Source organism: Acomys russatus, chromosome 1, assembly GCF_903995435.1.
Source record: "Acomys russatus chromosome 1, mAcoRus1.1, whole genome shotgun sequence".
NCBI lineage: Eukaryota > Metazoa > Chordata > Mammalia > Rodentia > Muridae > Acomys > Acomys russatus.
Window position 1 is genome coordinate 108,279,969 of NC_067137.1, and position 6,856 is coordinate 108,286,824.

The following is a 6,856-nucleotide window of genomic DNA, read 5'->3' on the forward strand; positions in this document are numbered from 1 at the left end:
GGTCTCTATTAAAGTCTTAACAGTGATGCTGTTCATCTTTGGGTCTTGTGCGTCTCACTGGTTCTCTGAAGCCCTTATCCCCAGCCTTGTGGCTGTTTGCTGACTGACCTCCATTGCTGAACACACTCACTTTCTTGGCCCTCATTCAAAAAGGCCTAACTTTCTCTCTTCCTCCTCCTCCTTCATCTCCCTTCTCTTGGCAGCTTCCAAGATCTACAGCTTGCCTGTTCTATTGTTTTTCTCCCAAACACTAATGAAATTGACCTTGAGATTTCTTTCTAAATTCCTTTCTAAATTCTTTTATCAACAAGAGTAAGAACCCAAAAGGGAACTTCAGTTTCCCTGGTAAAAATAGGCTCATTCTGAAGTTTACTTCCTGCAGCAAAGACAAGAATCTCAGCTTCTGGGCTGTCAGGAGTTGAGAGCCTTGGGGACTCTTCAGTGGACCAGGGTTGGATTCTACGCACTCACAAAGTAGCAACCAGCCATTTGTAATTCTAGTCCCAGGGGAGCTGATGCCTTCTTCGGGGTTCCTTGGGCACCTCAGGCACATAGTGCACAGACATACATCCAGGCACAACAACCATACACGTACACTAAAAATAAATATTAAAAAAAAAAATGTCAGCGTCATCCAGAGAGAGATCTCTGAAAAGCATTTAGGATGCTATAGGCAGCAGTGTGGAAAGGTTTCTTGCTCCTGACCTACTGCCTCTGACAACATGAAAATCTCCAGGAAGCCACACTGGCTACCAGCTGACTTCCCCTACCTCCAGTTGGCCTGAGATGGACAGTGCTGGGTCCAGACCATAAGGCAGTGGTTCTCAGCCTACCTAATGCTTTAATACATACAGTTCCTCGTGTTGTGGTGACCCCAACCATAAAATTATTTTGTGGCTACTTCATATCTATAATTTTGCTACTGTTCTAAGCAATAATGTAAATATCCAATGGTCTTAGGTGACCCCTGTGAAAAGGGTCAAGACCCACAGGTTGAGAACCGCTGGTCTCGGGGACTACAGCTGGATACCACAAGTATTCCCAGGACCTAGAAGCCTTCACTCCTTAAGCATGTCCCGTTTGCTCAGGAAGAAGCCTCTGTGGAAAGCTGGCCTGCATGTGTGTATGTTCCTCCACACCAGGCTCCAAAGCAACTTCTGGCTCTCAGCAAGCAGAGTCTCAGATTAGTTTCTTTTCTGTCCTAGATTTAAGAAATGATGATAGTAATATCATAATATAAAATAAAAAATTACAAGGCACCAAATATTGGTCAAGATTGCTGCGGATGCAGCAATGCTCTGCATTAGAGGTAAATATCTAAATCCTACCAAAATTAAGAATCATGCACAACATAGCATAGCCAATAAGCAGAGAGCTTTCCACTCAACCAGCTCCTTAACGGCCTGGAAAATCGGTATTCACAGAGAACTGTGTCCCAAGTGACTTCTGTGGACATTCTGAGCAGCCCATCAATACAGCGGCCATTATTACCCCTCCTTCACGTAAATGGAAGTGTGGTTCCAGAGGGTTCGGAGCAGACTCACTCAAAGCTCCGCAAAGCCCTGAGCTCCACAGCCCCGCCGTGGCATCTGCTTTGCCAGGCAGTTGGGGGCCATTGCCAGTTCGGAACAACAGAAAGGCATGCTCAAAGCTGCACTTTTGGAAAATTAATCTGACTGCAGTCTGGGAGATAGACTGTCTTTTCACAGCCCAACGGTATCCATTGTAAGGCCTGCTGGTGGCCCAGGCAAGTGGCAGAGTGGAGCTGTGCCCATGTGACCGCTGTGCCTGGGGCCCAAGTCCCCTGAGCCTGACTGCTGAGGAGAGGCCTTTGCCCCCACCCGTGCCAACTCCCTTTCTTCAGAGTGGGTACCCACTTAAGCACCTCATATCTCTGCTGCACTTCCTCTCATTTTTAACCCTTCAGGCTCTCATGCATGGGGGTGGGGGAGTGCGGGGTGGTGGTGGTGGTGGTGGTGGTGGTGGTGGTGGTGGTGGTGGTGACAGATTCTCGACAGGAAACTGTTCCTCTGAATAGAAGCTGCTCTGAAAAACCAAACAACCCCACCACCAGCTGGAGCTGGCAGGGCTGCTGTACTTCCTGTTGAGGGCAGAAACCACAGTGTTATTTATACTCAAAGCTCTTTATTCATGGTGCTTTACAAAACACAAAAGGGGCAGTCCCTGGTTTTCAGGAGCCAACAGACCACAGGCACACATAAAACAACAGAATAACCAACCCCTCCTCTCGGCTACAGAATACTCCATTTGGCTCGCACAGTCCCCTCCACTGCCCCTTTGCCTCTTTTATTACCTTCTCCTGTGCAGTCTTATTATGGAAATAGACTTCTAATTAACACATCAGGTTTCCCCTTTCCAAAATGGCTCTGAAATGTGCCCGTTCCGTGATGCCTTTCACTCAAAACACCCCCTACTATCTTTATTTTGTTCTGCTCCTCACCCTGGCGTGTATTATTTGTTTCCTTGTATTGAAAGCTTGTCAGCTCCCAGGACCTGGCACGTATTCATTAGGAGGATGGTCCCAAGAGCGAGCAACACAGTGTGATGGAGAACAAATCTAAGTGAGGGACTGGGCAAAGAATCAGAAAGTGTTGACTGGTGAGAGCAGCGTGGCGGTGATGCTGAAGACCATGACCCAATTTTGAGAGCCAGAGTGACCAACAGCCAGCCAGCTGTTTGGGATGTGACTCTTCACTTTCCCTAAGCCAGGCTTCAACTGGGTCATAAAAGTAGGCATCTTTTTTTTTTTTTTTTTAACCTTTGTGCCTTTAAAAGTCCTGGGGCCATCACTTCCCTCTTCCATCTTGCTGAATTCTGCTGGTGTTCAAGGGCAACAAGGAAGTTTCATCTCCTTCTGGAACTTTCCAGGGCTCCCCAAATCCTAATTAAAAACCTCTGGGTGGTTTATCAGTCAAACAGAAAAGGAGTGCAGACACAGGTGGGGTAAAGAGGCTTGCTGGCTGCTTTGGAGTCACGCAGCATCACGTCCACTTTCCTTAGCACACTCAGCAGGTTCCGCCTACCACTAGGCAGAAGCTGTCTCCTGGCACTAGGAGGCCCCAGCCAAGGAAGAAATCATTACCAAGTGCAAGTTCTCTGTGGCCATGACACAGGGTTGGCTGGGTGAGCCATGCTTGCCTGTAACTCAACAGCAGCTCAAAGTGTCTGTCCTCAGAATTGTGAACTTGTGTCTTCCTTATTCTACCTGCAGGCTGTGTGTGTGTGTGTGTGTGTGTGTGTCTGTCTGTCTGTCTGTCTGTGTCCATGTTTGTGTGTGTGCACATGTCTGTGCCTGTGTGTATCTCTGTGTATGTGTGTGAGTATGTGAGTGTGTGTGTGTATATGTGTGTAGGACAGAGATGTTATTGCTCAGGTGCTGTTACTTAAATTTTTTTATTAGTTTTTGAGATTGTAATATAATCGGATAATTTTCCCTTCCCTTTCCTCTTTCTAAACCCTCTCATATACTCCTCCTTGCTCTTTCAAATTCATTTTCTCTTTTTCATTAATTGTTGCTACATACATACAAACACACACACGTAACAACTAAATACAACCTGCTTAGTCTACGTACTGTTACTTGAGTGTGTATATTTTCATTGAATAACCAATTGGTGTGCTCTTTCTAGGAGAAGATGGTCTCTTCCACTCATTCCTTAGTTGTTTGTAGTTATTTGTCTAAGGCTGATGCCTTGTAAGCCTTTGATGTATCCATTGGGCCTGGGCTCCATAACTGTATTTTGATTGGTTGTGGCTTTCTGTAATGGTCTCCATCTGTTGCAAAAAGAAGTTACCTTGATGAGGGGCGAGAGCTATGCTTGCCTGTGGGTGTAAGACACATACTTAGAACGTGGTTAGGGATTATGTTGGCTTTGTAAAGGGTTGATTGGGAGTTCTCCTCCATGGTCCATGACTTCACAGGCCTTACGTAGTTGGCTAGGCTTCCAGTATCAGGCTGGTTTCCCTCTTGTTGAGTGGGTTTTATGTCCAATTAGAGAGCTGTTGGTTACTGCCAAGGGATACATGCCACAGCTGTACCCCTTGAGTTATCATGCCGTCCTGCCTTGCTGTGGTTCATAGGCATGATGGCTGGGTAGGACTGTTGATGGTGTTCCCTCCTTCGGAAGCTTATATGGTGACTTCTCGTACCATGAAAGTTCTTAGGGAGAGAGCGTTTAGGTCAGCTCCACCTAAGGGGCCTTGAGTCCTTGTGTCTGAAGTGCATCATGTCTTCAGCAATAGAGACGTACCTTTCATAGCTAGGGGGCAAACATGGGCAACAGCAGCCTCCTATAATGTTTTAGGAGTTCCATAGACAAGCCTGGCCAACAACTCAAAAAGAGGGCTTCTCATGCCTGGCGATGGGGGTGGTCTATGGCTCTTACAGGGGACAGTGTCAGCCCAAATGGGAAATTTTAGTTTCGTGTGTGTGTGTGTGTGTGTGTGTGTGTGTGTGTGTGTGTGTGTGTGTGTCTTATGTACATTATAGGTGGATAGTCTGTGTGAGGTGCGCACATGTGAGTGCAGCTGTGTGTATGTCTGTGTGGGGCACTCACATGTGAGTGCAGCTGTGTGTGTATCTGTGTGGGGCACTCACATGTGAGTGCAGCTGTGTGTATGTCTGTGTGTGGTGTGCACATGTGAGTGCAGCTGTGTGTGTATGTCTGTGTGGGGCACCACATGTAGACACAGCTGTATGTGTATCTGTGTGGGGTGTGCACATGTGAGTGCAGCTGTGTGTGTATCTGTGTGGGGCGTGCACATGTGAGTGCAGCTGTGTGTGTATCTGTGTGGGGCGTGCACATGTGAGTGCAGCTGTGTGTGTATCTGTGTGGGTGTGCACATGTGAGTGCAGCTGTGTGTGTATCTGTGTGGGGCGTGCACATGTGAGTGCAGCTGTGTGTGTATCTGTGTGGGGCACTCACATGTGAGTGCAGCTGTGTGTATGTCTGTGTGTGGTGTGCACATGTGAGTGCAGCTGTGTGTGTATGTCTGTGTGGGGCACCACATGTAGACACAGCTGTATGTGTATCTGTGTGGGGTGTGCACATGTGAGTGCAGCTGTGTGTGTATCTGTGTGGGGCGTGCACATGTGAGTGCAGCTGTGTGTGTATCTGTGTGGGTGTGCACATGTGAGTGCAGATGTGTGTGTATCTGTGTGGGGCGTGCACATGTGAGTGCAGCTGTGTGTGTATCTGTGTGGGTGTGCACATGTGAGTGCAGATGTGTGTGTATCTGTGTGGGGCATGTGCATTTGAGTGCAGATGCTCTTCAAGGCCAGAGGCATCAGCTCCCCTGGAGCTGGAGTTAAATATGCTTATTAGCTGTCCAGTATGGGAGCTGGGACTTGAACTCTGGTCCCCTGCAAGACTAGCCTGTGTGCTTAACCTTTGAGTCATCTCTCTAAGCCCCCAGAATTGCAAGTTAAGTGTCATCCTTTGCACTCCTCTCAAGCACTGATAATTGCCAACCTTGTCACCAGGAGGTCTCAGCCATCTGTCTGGAGTCTGCATTCTTGGTATTATAGGTCAAGGCTGCTTGTGTTGCATGGCCCTCCAACCCTTACGGATTTCCTTTAGTGACTAAGCAAAGGAGACCATGTCTTTCCATCTCAGCTCCTAAGCTTCCCAACTCTACCTAGTTCATTAAAACTTCTCCTGACATCCCTTGCTGTTCTTCTTGCTGTATCTGCATGCGTGCGTGTGTGTGTGTGTTTGTGTGTGTGTGTTCCTTGCTTCTCTACCCCAAGCCAGAGACCTGAAATTATTAGTTTTCATTTGTCCACAGTTCGCAGAACATGGCTAGGATCACACCTGTTGCGCGCATCTATCGCAGGGGAAATGAAAGGCACAGACGACGTTGAATCAAGCCAGGCAAATAGATTTTGTACAAGATCCCCTCAGTCCACAGGTCCAGGTACCTCTGCAAACAAGAGTCCAAATTGGCAACTGAAATGTAATTTCCCAGATTCCTTTAGCCACCTGCCCTGGGGTTCATTTGAGCTTTCGTCCTAGCTCTATTGTTTGCAACTCAATCCCTTTTCCTGTCTGTCTGAGAACTTGGAGTTTTCTTGGGTTCAAGGGTTTCGGTACTGCTGACTTCTAAGAAAGGTGGTTTATTTGGAAACTTTGTGTTTATTCAAGTATACAGCAGGTCCCAGCTGGCCAATAGGGTAAATGAGACTCTTTGACATTGTTCCAAGCATGGTCCTAAATGCAGCATTTGGCTAACAGCATGGCAGTGTGATAGGATCATTCCTAAGAAGAGGCCAGAGTTCATGCAGAGTTCATGCCCCTGCAGAGGAGGGCACCTTCCCACCCTGTGGAAGAGCATCCTTGCTTTCCAGCAGTGGCTTCCTGTCTGAGTTTGGGTTTTGATGGTGCCTCTTCTGAGCTGACTTGCTGTGGCTGCAAAAGTTATTAGTGTCTAACTGCTCCTGGGAGTTTAGCGTTTGGGATTCAACCCTGAGCCTCGACCTTGTTTTGTAGGCATTTCCAGAACATTACAGCTCAGCTGCAAAACCACTTTGGCTTAAAGGGAAAACACAGTAGAAGCTGGCTAAGCCAACAACTTAAGAACACCACCACGCCTTTTTTTACAGCAAGAATTTCATCAGAAGACTTGCAATGAAGCTTTCTGAATGCACAGGGACACGTTCCACCAGTGCATGGGTCATCCCAGATGGTCTGAACTCACAGGGACACCTTCCACTGGTGCCTGGGTCATCCCAGATGGTCTGAACACACAGGGACACCTTCCACCAGTGCATGGGTCATCCCACATGGTCTGAATTCACAGGGACACCTTCCATCAGTGCCTGGGTTGGCCCAGATGA